The sequence below is a fragment of the Tenrec ecaudatus genome, chromosome 1 (genome assembly GCF_050624435.1).
Source record: "Tenrec ecaudatus isolate mTenEca1 chromosome 1, mTenEca1.hap1, whole genome shotgun sequence".
In the NCBI taxonomy this organism is placed as follows: Eukaryota; Metazoa; Chordata; class Mammalia; order Afrosoricida; family Tenrecidae; genus Tenrec; species Tenrec ecaudatus.
In genome coordinates this window covers 168,808,102-168,820,455 of record NC_134530.1, presented here as the reverse complement: position 1 = coordinate 168,820,455, position 12,354 = coordinate 168,808,102, and the positions used below count along the sequence as shown (strand labels likewise).

Below are 12,354 nucleotides of genomic sequence, written 5' to 3'. Positions count from 1 at the left end.
AAAGGGGAACAGATTACAATGTCTACATATAACCTCCTCCACGGGGGGTGGACAGCAGAGAAGTGGGTGAGGGAGATGTTTGATGGTGTGAGATATGACAAAATAATAATAATTTATAAATTATCAAGGGTTCAGGGGGGAAGGTGAGGAGATGGAGGGGAAAACATGAGGAGCGGATGTCAAGGGCTGAAGTAGAAAGCAGGTGTTTTGGGAATGGTGATGGTAACACATGTACGAATGTGCTGCATGCAATTGATGTATGTACAGATTATGATAAGAGTTGTATGAGCACCCAATAAATTGATTTTTAAAATGTGCTGAAAAACTCAGCTTATACACAAGTATGTACTGTAATAAAAATCTAAACCCAAATAGGTCTAAAAAAATAAAAGTGATAATGAAAAAGATTTATGCATAAACCTTCCAAGGAATATCCTTGGAAAAACAATGGTGATGATGGTGTAAGTAATGGTTCTGGAATCTTAGACCCTTGCACCCCATGCACGGGAATGTGAAGGCAGGTGTTTAGAATCTACTCAGAGAATCTAAGAAGCAGAGCTTCACTCCATAAAGATTGAATCAGCAGGTAAAAGGCTGTAAGCATGGTGAATTTAGAGATGGCGACCAAAGCAATAGATATGGAGATGTGTTGGTTGCTTGTCCAACTATGGTCATGAGTATAGTAGCGATCAGAGAGAGCGCCTGAATAAGAATGCTTTCTTTAAAGGGAACATTTAAGGAAGGTGTGTTTGAATTCTAGTGTGCTGAAATTTTGAGTCTTCATGGATACCCATGGACATGTGAGATGGAACTTCTATTGCCACGAGAACCTATTGGGACTTAGAAGATTCTGTTTATCCAGAGGGAGCAGCACCTCTTGAACTAGATCCCCAAGCCTAATAATAGGGGTTGCAAAGTTGAGCAAAGCCATTGGAGAAGTAGAGATGATCTTCTTAGCTTCCCTGTGTTTAACGGCATTCCCTAGAGGATGCCCTACAGAGAGTTAGTCACACCTGGAAGCCTCGGGGAATAGGGAATAGATATGTCGGGAGACTATAGGAGTATTTTTAGCAGTATGTGTATAAATAGGGAAGGGTTTTAGGAACAGAAAGCTTCCAAGGTGAAACACACAAGTCCTCATATCATCAGAACAGTCAGGTAAGGAGCTTGGAAGATGCCGCGGAACTGAGAGTAGTTGAAGAGAAGAAGAAGGCTTGATCCTCCCCTGAGTGAGGCCTATTCGAATAGGGGGGAAAATCTCTTGGGGCACAGACATTGAGCAGTTACTCCAAAACCAGCTGGATAAATATTTTTTGTTTTGTTTTAGAGTACCATGAAATATTAAGGTTGTAATGAGGATTTAAACTGTATTTGTATTTCTTATAGAGCAAAGGTGCGTTGGGTAAAGAGTAGCACTAGCCTAATGCGTTGTCAATTAAGAGTTAGGGGCAGAGAAAAGTTGACAAAGTCAATCCCTACTGAAGACTTTTTTTTGGACTACAGGGATTCTAAAACAATATTATGAGGGTCTGATCTCATTAATTTTCTCTTCGAGACTTCCTTGTGCATGTCCTTCCTGGGAACCCTTTCCTTAGCATGCCCATATTTCACATGCTCTTTTCTCACGCGATCCTTCTGAGCACTGCAGACCTGTGGGGAGAGTGCCCACGTTTTCTTCTCCCACCACTTCCTCCTGCAAATCTAACTTAGCATATCCATGAACTCCAAGGATCTATTCTGAAGACCCCTCAGGGAAAATCCTTGAAAGGATATTTCTCTCTTCACCTCAGTGTAGCTGATCATTGGATATAGAACGAGTACTTTAAAGTATTTCATCAGGGTCTGGAGGATATCTGAATGTGGCAGTTTTCCTACTTCCTAGCAGATCTGTGACCCTGGTGTCATGTTTATGCTGTAAGAAGTGTTGATTCGCACACCAGAAAACTCAGAATCCACTCCAATTTTGATATAGCAGGCTCTGATATTGACTGAATCCTTTGTCCTTCTGTTTCATATGCACAAAGTGAGGAACGTTGAATTGATGGTGTGTGTTACGGATTGAGTTGTGCCTCCCAAAAAGAAAATGTGTGCCTTCAATCCAAATGTTTATGCCTATGGCTGTAATGCCTTTGGGGAATGTGTTGTGTTTGTTATGTCAATTATCAATAAGGCAAGATTAGTGAGTTTTTATATTGTATCCATTCCTTTTGTGATATGAATGGGATTAAATGCAAGATAGAACCAGAAAGGGGAAAAGAGAGCTGCCAAACTGAACTGAAACTCAAAGATACACACATCTTCCTCTAGAGCGAACAAAAAACAGGAAGTGCCTTCTCAATAGACCTGGCATTCTGACCACAGATTTCTAACCTCCTCAACTGCAAGAAGTCCAACCACTTGCCTCATTTCTTTGCAGCAATACTAGATCCCTCCGACAGCATTTGGCACCACAAGGATGGAATGCTGCTTTAACAGATGCTTAACATGTGGAAGTAATTTTGGAATTGGTCTGTTGGTGTTAAGATTGCGGGCTCAACATTCACGTGGACTAGAGAATGGAGCGACCCAGAGCTGGGGGAGTAGAGTTGTTTTCCAGTGGGCCTGGAAGACAAAGCTAAAGTCCAGAGGCAAGAGGCCTCCATCCAGAATTCAGAAAGCATACACAGCTCTAGAAGTCTAGAAGGAGGTATCATTGTCTAGGTGATTTCTGTGTTAGGCAGTGTTTTCCAGAGAGAAGGAGAGAGAAACAGAGTCAATGAAACTCATATATGTATCCGAAATAAATTTATATCATGAAAGCATTTCTTTATCAAGCAGTCCAGCCTAACTGAAGTCCATGCATCCAGTGCTAACCAGAGGCCTCATCAGACTCATGAAGCTGCCAGTGGAGGAAGCAGAGAGCAAAGCAGGCAGCTGAGAGAGCCCAGACTGGAGAGTGAGGAGTCATGAAAATCCAAGGTGGGCAGGAACAATTCAGGACACCACCGTTGTCAGGTTTAGCAAGCCACAAGGACTATGATCTCTGTGGGCCGAATATCCCAGAGCCAGGCAAACAGAAAGGGAAGAGGAACAAGAAAGAAAATGTCTCAGTGTCACTTGGATCAAAATGTCATACACGCTAGGAGACATCATCGAGCTGTATCTCTTTTTAGCGGTGGGACTCTGCCCCTACCTTCACACAGATACCATCGAATTCACATATAGACTATCACAGTGTCAGAGAACAGATGATAATTTTCATACCTCAAGAGCTAATGCAATGTGTTCTGTTAGGTTTTGAACTTAATTCCCAAGTTCTCTTCTTTTCCTCCAAATTTTCCGATTTGAATGAAAAAAAGTGTAATTCATTTCTTGGTGTCATTGCATTTTGAGAACAAACAACTTGTAGTCTCAATTCCACAAGCTTACAGATGAAAAGTAATTTTGACCATGCTTGATTTAGATCATCCATATGGTGACATGCTAGATTTGTTGTTGATTTAAGATTGTTATGATGATGTGACGGAGTCAATGTGCATTTCATGTGTCAGGACATGCATTTGGGAAGCAAAGAAGGGAAAGGGATGGATTGTATCATGTGTCCCAGAAGAATGTGTGTTTGTGGCTCTAATCTCCTTTGGGAATTGAGCGTTTTTGTCATGGTAATGAAACAGGATTTGTATTGATCTATCTTGAGTCAATGTATTTAGACATATAAAACAAACAGACACATACAAGATTAAATGCCCATGGGGAAAGAAAGATGCCAAAATACAAAAAACAAAAACAAAACATCAGAAATAGAAATTCAAAGAGATAAGGAACATCTACGAGAATTTGCAGAGAAACAAAATTTATCCTTAGAGCTGGCACCATGACTTTGGATTTCTAGCCTCTGAAACTGTGTGGAGGAGCCCTGGTGGGTCGTGTTTATGCAGAGGGCTGCTAGCTTGGAGGTCAGCAATTAGAAGCCCCGGCAGCTCCTCAGGGGAAAGATGATGCTTTCTACTCCTGGAAAGATTTTCAGTCTCCGGAACCCAAAGAAGCAGTTGCACCCTGCTCTGTAGTGTCTCTGCGAGTCAGAATCAATTTGATGGCTTTTAGTTTGGTTAAACTGTGAGGAAATCAATGTTTGCTAAACCTAGGCCCTTGTGGTGGTTCTTCTAGAGCAGCCCTTGATAATGAAGGAATGGGTAAGGTTATCCAAGTTCATATGTTCTATACTTTTACTCTTGTTACAGTTCCCAGGTGAGAAAGAAGCTTGAAGTACTTTGTCGTCTGTCTTCACCTGCAGTTCCTAGGAATGATGGATCATGCTAATGACACTGGGATCCATAATTTCATCCTTGCTGGTTTCACTGTCACTGAAACTATGCGACCTCTTACCGTCATGGGAACCCTATGCATCTATGTCCTCACCCTGGCAGGGAACCTGTTCATCATTGTCCTGGTGAAAGCAGATTCTGGGCTGTCCACACCCATGTACTTCTTCATCAGTGTCCTCTCCTTCTTGGAGATCTGGTATGTCAGCACCACGGTACCCACACTGCTGCATACCCTGCTCCATGGGCAGTCACCCATCTCATCTATTGCGTGCTTCATCCAGCTGTATGTCTTCCATTCCTTGGGCATGACTGAGTGCTACCTGCTAGGGGTGATGGCCTGGGACCGCTACCTTGCCATTTGTCGCCCACTCCATTACCATGCACTGATGAGCAGACAGGTCCAGCTATGGCTGGCAGGGACCACTTGGGTGGCTGGCTTCTCAGCAGCACTTGTGCCAGCCAGCCTCACAGCCACTCTTCCCTTCTGCTGGAAAGAGGTGGCCCATTACTTTTGTGATCTGGCGCCTCTAATGCGGTTGGCATGTGTGGACACAAGCTGGCATGCTCGAATCCACATTGCAGTGATTGGAGCAATCAATACTTGCAACCTTGTTTTCATTTTGGGGCTCTATGGTGGGATCCTGAGAGCTGTAATGAAGTTGCCCTCGGCAGCAAGTCGTGCCAAGGCCTTCTCTACCTGCTCCTCTCACATGACTGTAGTGACACTTTTCTTTGGCTCTGCCTTCATTGTCTATGTTGGACCCCCGAGATCTGAGCTGATGGCAAAGACAAGCTTATTGCCTTAGTCTATTCTCTTTTTACCCCTTTCTTCAACCCTGTTATTTATACCCTTCGTAACAAAGAGGTGAAAGAGGCTTTGAAGAGAGTCGCTCAAAAGTTTAGGGTTGTGTGTTAAAGGGATCTTCAAGTTCTCTAGGGTCATCAGTCATCCACTAATTAACTGGAAAAATCAGTTCATTGGTGAGAAATATGTAAGGAGATGAGCTTTAGTGAAAATATAATTAGATTAGGTTCACGTCTCAGATTATTCCTACAAATAATTGTTTATGACTTATTTGAGCAAATGCCATCTGCAAATAAGTTAATGCCATCAGGACAGCATTGAATTTAATTTTTGAGTTAGGGTTGAGTGAGGAAATGTATGAAGTCCTTCGGTCAAAACTATTCTGTCTCAGATACATTCGAAGTCAGGAGGAAGGAAATGACTTATCTTGGGTTGCATGACAAGATGGAAGTTGGTAGAAACAGAATAACATCATAGTTGTCATATTCCTAACCTGAGTTCTTTCCACTGCATCACTTGACTCTTAGTTGTGTTATTTTTTGTGAAGCATAAAACCTGCAGTACTTGTGCTGCACACCCTGCTGCTGCATCCAAGAGTATCAACCAGCAGAAGTAGATGGAAATTCATTACAGTGAGTCATGGTCTTCCTTTGTTGACCTATTTTTCCCATAAATTTACTCTCAAAACTACATATTATAGTGAACATTGCCTACTATTTTACACAGCTGCCTCGGACATACTTTCTACCTGAGGAGTCCTACCATTCTGTTCTTTCTATTTTTATTTCTAGAAGTAAGACTAGGCTCCATACCTCACAGAATAATTACATGATCACTTCCATAGACATAGCATTGTACAGTTGAATATTTTGTATAAAGTTTCTCATTAAATATCTCAGGGCTGAAAAATAAGATATCATTCCAAAATCAATGATTATCAACTCATTTAACTAACTAAAAGAAGTATTTAAAAATGAAAGAGAATCTGGTACTACTAAATCTTCATCCTTACGATCATACCTATTAATTTCAGCTTTTTTACTTTCCAGGTAAACCCAGGAAGCAGAGCACATATGAACATATGAGTTTAAATGACTTTTTATTAAAATGAGCTTTCATTTAAATATGGACTAGAAAGAGAAATTATTTTAAACATTGCATATAAGCCAAGATTGATATGTATAATGTGCAAAGTAATTTTTGAAAAGTATTTTGTATTTCACAATCACAAGGTTACAAAAATCTTGTCTTTATCTTGAGGACAATGTCTTCAGTGCTTTCAGTGACTTTTGAATATGGATTTTGTTGTTGTTAGGAGCCCTTGCATTTCTACCTACTCATAGTGACATTATGTAAAACAGAACCAAAGACCATCTGGTCCTGAATCATCCTCAAATGCTTTTATATTTGAGGTCAATTTTGCAACCACTGTGCCAATGCATCTTGCTGAGGGACTTCCTCTATTTTACTGCCACTCTACCAACCATCATGTCATTCTCCAGGGACTCCTTTCTCTTGACAACTTGTCCAAAATTAGTGAGATGAAATCTAACTATCCTCACCTTTAAGGAGCATTTTGCCTGTATGTTTTCCAAGATACATTTGTTTGCTCTCTTAGTAGTCAATCCAGGTTACTTTCAATATTTTTAGCCAACACCACAATTCAAATGCATCAACTCTTCATTAGTCTTTCTCATTCAATGTCCAACTGTCACATGCATATAAGATGATTAGGCTTTTCTGGGTCTTCTTCCAAATACTGGGAAATAGATTCATTGAGGAAAATTAACATTCATAAAAGAAGTTGGAATCATCTTAGTAAAACTGTATTCATAAAAGTGTATGTATTTGTGTGTGTGTCCTAGACCTAGTGAATTAAAAAGTTGAAGGTATAGCCTAGCACTTTGTGAAACAGAGCCTCACGATGATTAGAAAGCAAGCTAAAGTTTGAAAATCTCTGATATAATTTCATGGTTGAATTTGGAAAGAGAGATTATAAATAACAACCCAGCATCTTTTCTGCTTTTATCAGCCAGCCTACTGCATTCATATGTTCCTTTCTGCTCTGCTTTGTAGTATAAAAGATTTTCCAGGTGGAGGAAGTCTGGCTTTCAGTGATGTTTTGTAATTCTGTGGAAGAAGCAAGTGCAAAATTAACACATCCTTTATCATAGATTGATGTTTTAAATTCTATTCTGAGTAATTAGTATACCAAGCACATAAATCATAAGCAAATATATCCACATCACTGTAAAGAAAATAATTAAGAAAAGTTACTCACTGAAAGTATACAGAACATACAGTGGCTTCAAGTATACATAGAATTAAACAAACACTAGGCCATAAAACAAAGTTCAAAATAGTTAAGAGAATTAATACATAGGTCACATTTCTAATACTGATGTAATTAAACTGGAAATAACTAATATAAGTTTTAAATGTATTTTAAAAACAAATACATAGTTGCTGGTGATATGATCCTGACACATGGTAACCCATGTGTTACAGAATAGAACTTGTTTCTCAGTATGGTTTTCTTGGTTGTGAACTGAAGGAAGCAGTCACCAGGCATTTATACCATGGTGGCACAGACGGCCACAAACCTTTAACAGCTGAGTACAAACAGTGTGTGCCATAAATCTCTATTTCAAAAAAATCAAAGGAGATATACATGCCATACTCATGTATAGAATGATTTAACATATGTTACACCTTATAAATATGGGAAGCTTTTTATAGATATAATACAATCCCAATTCAAATTCCTTCAATAGTCTTTAAGAGATAAACAAAAAACTGCTAACTCTACACAAAAAGGAAAAGGGCCTCAGATAAGCAAAGAAGAACAAAGTAATCATCCTCACACTTGAAAATCTTCAAACCTACTGTATACCCATAGCAGCCACCAGAGCCTGGAATTGACACAACAGGCACACAGCCCAGTAAAAAGGGACTGAGAACACTGATGTTAATACATTCACCTGTGCATAGTAGAAACTCAACAAAGAGTTGGAATCTATTCAACGGTGGGAGGGGGCGGAAATACAGTCTCTTTATCAAGTCGTGCTGTTAAATTGGATATCTATTTTCATGAAAACAAAACAACATCCATGAGAGGTTGGAGATGGAGGTGCAGAACAGAGATATAATTTAGCCAGGAATGTGAAGTTGAGAAATATTTTATTGAGACAGGGAAAGAACTTCCAGGAGGGAAGGGAGAGCAGAGGAGGACAGGGGCATCTTGAGTCCCCGGGTGGGTTCTCAGACCCAATGGGTTAGGTCAGGGAAATCACACCTGGCAGTAAGACAGTGGGACATATATAGGGCTTGAGCCAAGGACGTATGTGCTGGTAAGGGGAAGGAGGGCCTTCCGGTGCTGCAGTTGCAGGATGTGAGTCAGGATGTGATCTGTGAGTAAATCATCCCAGAATCCTGAAGGAAGAGACTCTACAGACCTGGCCTGAGAGATATGCTCCTTGGAATGCTGGAGGCAGGGACTGCATAGTCCAGCTCTATCCTTGAGAGGTGGGGGAAACGGGGCCACACAGTCCAGATGGCTATCTTTTGGGAGAGCTGGGGGTGGCGGCTGCATGGTCCGGACATGGCCCAAACATCCCAAACCCTTAATAGTGGTAATGGGCGTAGTGTCTAATCATTGACTACTTTCTGTCGAGGTCAAGTGACAAGGGGAAGGATTAAGAGACAGGTGGTCCCACAGTGATGGTTTTTGTTCTTTGGTGTCTGTCTACTACCAGATCCCCTCATTACCTCGTGATTACACAGCCTTGCGTGCTTCTTCCCTGTGGGTTTTGTTACTTCCAAGCTAGATAGCCACTTGTTCACCTTCAAGCCTTTAAGACACCAGATTCTATATTGTTTGATACCCAGGCACCATCAGCTTTCTTCACCACGTATGCTTATGCACACGTCTGTCTTCAGTGATCATGTCGGGAAGGTGGGTATTCTGGAGTGACCGTTTACCTAAGCAAAGTGCTCTTGTATTAAGGGAATGTGCGCAAGGAGGCCCAATAGCAACCTGCTACCCTACTACTAAACCTATAAATATATGCACGTAGATCAATTTCCCCCATAATTATAAATATATTTACATATTTGTATGTCTGTATTTAGGCCTCTATTTATGCCCTTTGCCTCCTACTCCTTTCCTCTATTTCCTTATGCTTTCCTCCTTTCCCACTACCATGTTTAGCCTTCATTCTGATTTCAGTAATTCCTCTAGGTTACATTGCCCTTGGAAAGGAAAATGAGGAGCTGATTCCAGGAGCCAAAACTGAAAGTGAGAGTTTTGAGAATGCTGAGGGCAACACATGTATAAGTGTGCTTTAGACAATTGATATATGTGTGGATTGTGATAAGAGTTGAATGAACCCCAATAAAATGATTTAAAAAAAAAAGAGTTGGGTGGTCTGGGGCCTGGATGGGTCAGCAGCAGACTGTAAGGGTGAATCAAGAGTTGGTTGAAGGTCAGGTTGGAGATGGCTTTCATTCGGCCCTGCAAAAATTTAAGCACACAGGGAGCCAAAAGTAACAGTACACAAATTATTGCCAAGGACCCAATGAGGGGGCATAATCCATGACATGACATAACTTTGAAGCCGCGAGGAGGGGCTGGTGGTGCCCCACTGATGTTTTCTGATTTCCTCAACCATGTTGCAGAGTGCTTTAAGATTATATTCAACTGCTCTTGACTTATTGATTTACTATACGTACATTTTTGTTAGCTGTTAACAGATTTAATGTACAATGATTTTGAAGGGTTATCTGTGCCAGGGATGTAAGTTGTTGCTGCAAGGAGGTGAGAAACTTTGAAGTGGAGTTTAGGACCAGCTGGAGTTGTTTGTTAAAGTTTTGTGCTTGGAGTATGCTGTGCCATAATGGGTGGGGGTGCAGACGTGGGTATGTGGATGCATGAACGTAAGTGAGTGAGTTTGTACCAATCAGTGTGAGTGGGCACATTGGCATGTGATTGTGTGCAGGCATGGCACGGAATGTAAATGAATGTTGTATGAATAGAGAATATAGGAGTGTGGGAATGTAAGTGTGAGAACAAGTTGGTGTTGTGAATATAGGAATGTAAGAATGAGCTGGTGTGTTAAGTTATATTATGTTTATAAACTTTATGTAGAGAAAAGCTACTTTTATCCTGATTTATGAAGTAACAAACTGGTTGTGATGATGACTTTGGTTTCGCTTTCCTAATAATATGTGTATTCTGTTAGCAGACTTTGTTCAGGGATTGTTTCCTGAAATGTGAATTGCTACATGTACGTGTCTGAGACTAGGGAGGGATTGAGTGTAACAGAACTGAGTATGCAGTTAAGTAGAAGAGGTTTTAGTAAAGCAAAGGTGGTAGGGTCCATCATTTGAGTGGAATAATGGTCATGGTGTGGTTAATTACGGGTTAATTTCACCCAAGTCAGATGATGTCAATTGGGGTTCAAGGACTTTGTTCTGGGAGTCATCAGGACAACAATGTTCTTTTTTTCTTTTTTTTAACTTGCGTTTCAGAAGTCGAAAATGGAGATTTTCAGCAAAACAGTCTTTTGGGTTGATTACAGGTAGGTCTTGTTGTGCAGGATCAGGAGCAGGTAGACATCTGTCTGCATGTTCTCAGAGAAAATATTTTAAGAGATAGATAGATATAGGGCAAGTAGTTTGCCAGTGGTGGTAGTGTGACTGATAAGGTATGGTTGATTGAATTAGGTCTTCCATACATCAACTTGAAGGGGCTTAGGAAAAAGGGAGAGAGAGGAGTGGCATGGATTCAAATTAGGGCTAGTGGAAACAGGTCTCTTTATGAATGGTACAGTTTCAAAGTTAGTTCAGATAGATGACCTTTCATAATTCCATTCATCTTCTTAACTTTTCTAGAGCTCTATGGTCTGTATGGGCTATGTAAGGGCCACTTAATGTCTAGTGCGAATGACACTTGTGTGATTTGAGACACAAAGCCTAGGTTGTTGGAGCTGAAGAAGAGCACAGGGCCCTATATGCAGGGAGTGATGGATCAGATCTTCGGCTTGGTTGGCGGGGAGAGCTATTCACTTACTGTTTATGATGGGGAACACTTTAGTTCTAGGAATCTTCTTTTGCTAAGTGGAGTACTTGAGTGAAAGCAATGAATTCTGCTTTCTGAGAAGTGGTTCTGTCTTTGAGAAGTACAGCTTCCCAGACCTGATTGAGTGAAACTACAGTATAGGTGGCTTGTTGCTGTCCCTGGGTGTCTATGCCAGAACTGTTGTTGACAATCAAAGTTGGAGCTGGTTCAGGGTAGGGCTGATTTTAAATTGTAGATTGAGATTGTGTTGGTTCCTCAAACACTTGCAGGCAGGAGTGACTGCTAGGCTCCGGTGAGTCCAGGAGCTGAGGCAGGAGAGTTGCTGGGTTTAGAGAGGGAGCCTGTTAGGGTTTTTAATAGACATAAGGTGGATATTCTGTAGGCAGTTGGGAGACAGTGAAGGCAGGACTTGGCATGAGAGAAGGTTTTGCAGGTTGTGGGTAGATAACGTCTGGATAGGCTCTCTTAGTATTAGTCTGAGAGCCAGGGCCCAGAGGCACAGCTGCCAGCCTCTGACTGTCATATCTAATTGTTTGGACAGATAAATTACTGGAGAGTGGGTGGGCCCCAGGGGCTGAGTCAGGACTGCAACTGCTATGCCCTGCCTTTTATCCATGCAGAGAAAGAAAGGTTTACTAGGATTTGGTAAAGGTAAAGGTGGAGGAGACTGGAGGAGAGTTTGTTAAGAAGTTACTTTGCTTAGTTGGGGAGAGTCTAGAGGGCTAGCAGGAGTGGCTGGTTTGAATTAGTGACCTTGTCTGCTTTGTTGCTTCCCTGTGTTCCCGGGAGACTATCAGCTTGATGTCCTTTACATTTTTTATTGAATATGAAAATTGTATTACCTAAGTGTCAGCAAAGAGTTAAAGGTCTGCTGGGAATCATTTTGGTTGCAACACAAGAAGGCTGCTGGTTGGAGGGAGAGAGAAGTTAAGGGAGTTTGGCTATGTCTCTTTAGAACTGTTTTAGGAGAGGCTGCAGGTGAAGGAAAAACAATGCTGACAGGCTGGGTTAAGGGGGATGGTAAAAAAAAGTGTCATTAAAGGTGGGGTGACTAAATGTCAGGGGACCCACCCTAACACATCATCACAGGTCCAGTAGGCACAATTGTACAGCATTAATAAGCACCATATGCTGACAAAAAGCCTGTAATGTTTGGCATGTCTTTG

General features: G+C 41.2%; 1 pseudogene; it reads left to right on the top strand.

Annotated features, from left to right (window-relative positions):
* Positions 1–4,285: 4,285 nt before the first annotated feature.
* On the top strand, positions 4,286–5,220 carry LOC142438259 (olfactory receptor 6N2-like; annotated as a pseudogene).
* The last annotated feature ends 7,134 nt before the right edge of the window (positions 5,221–12,354 follow it).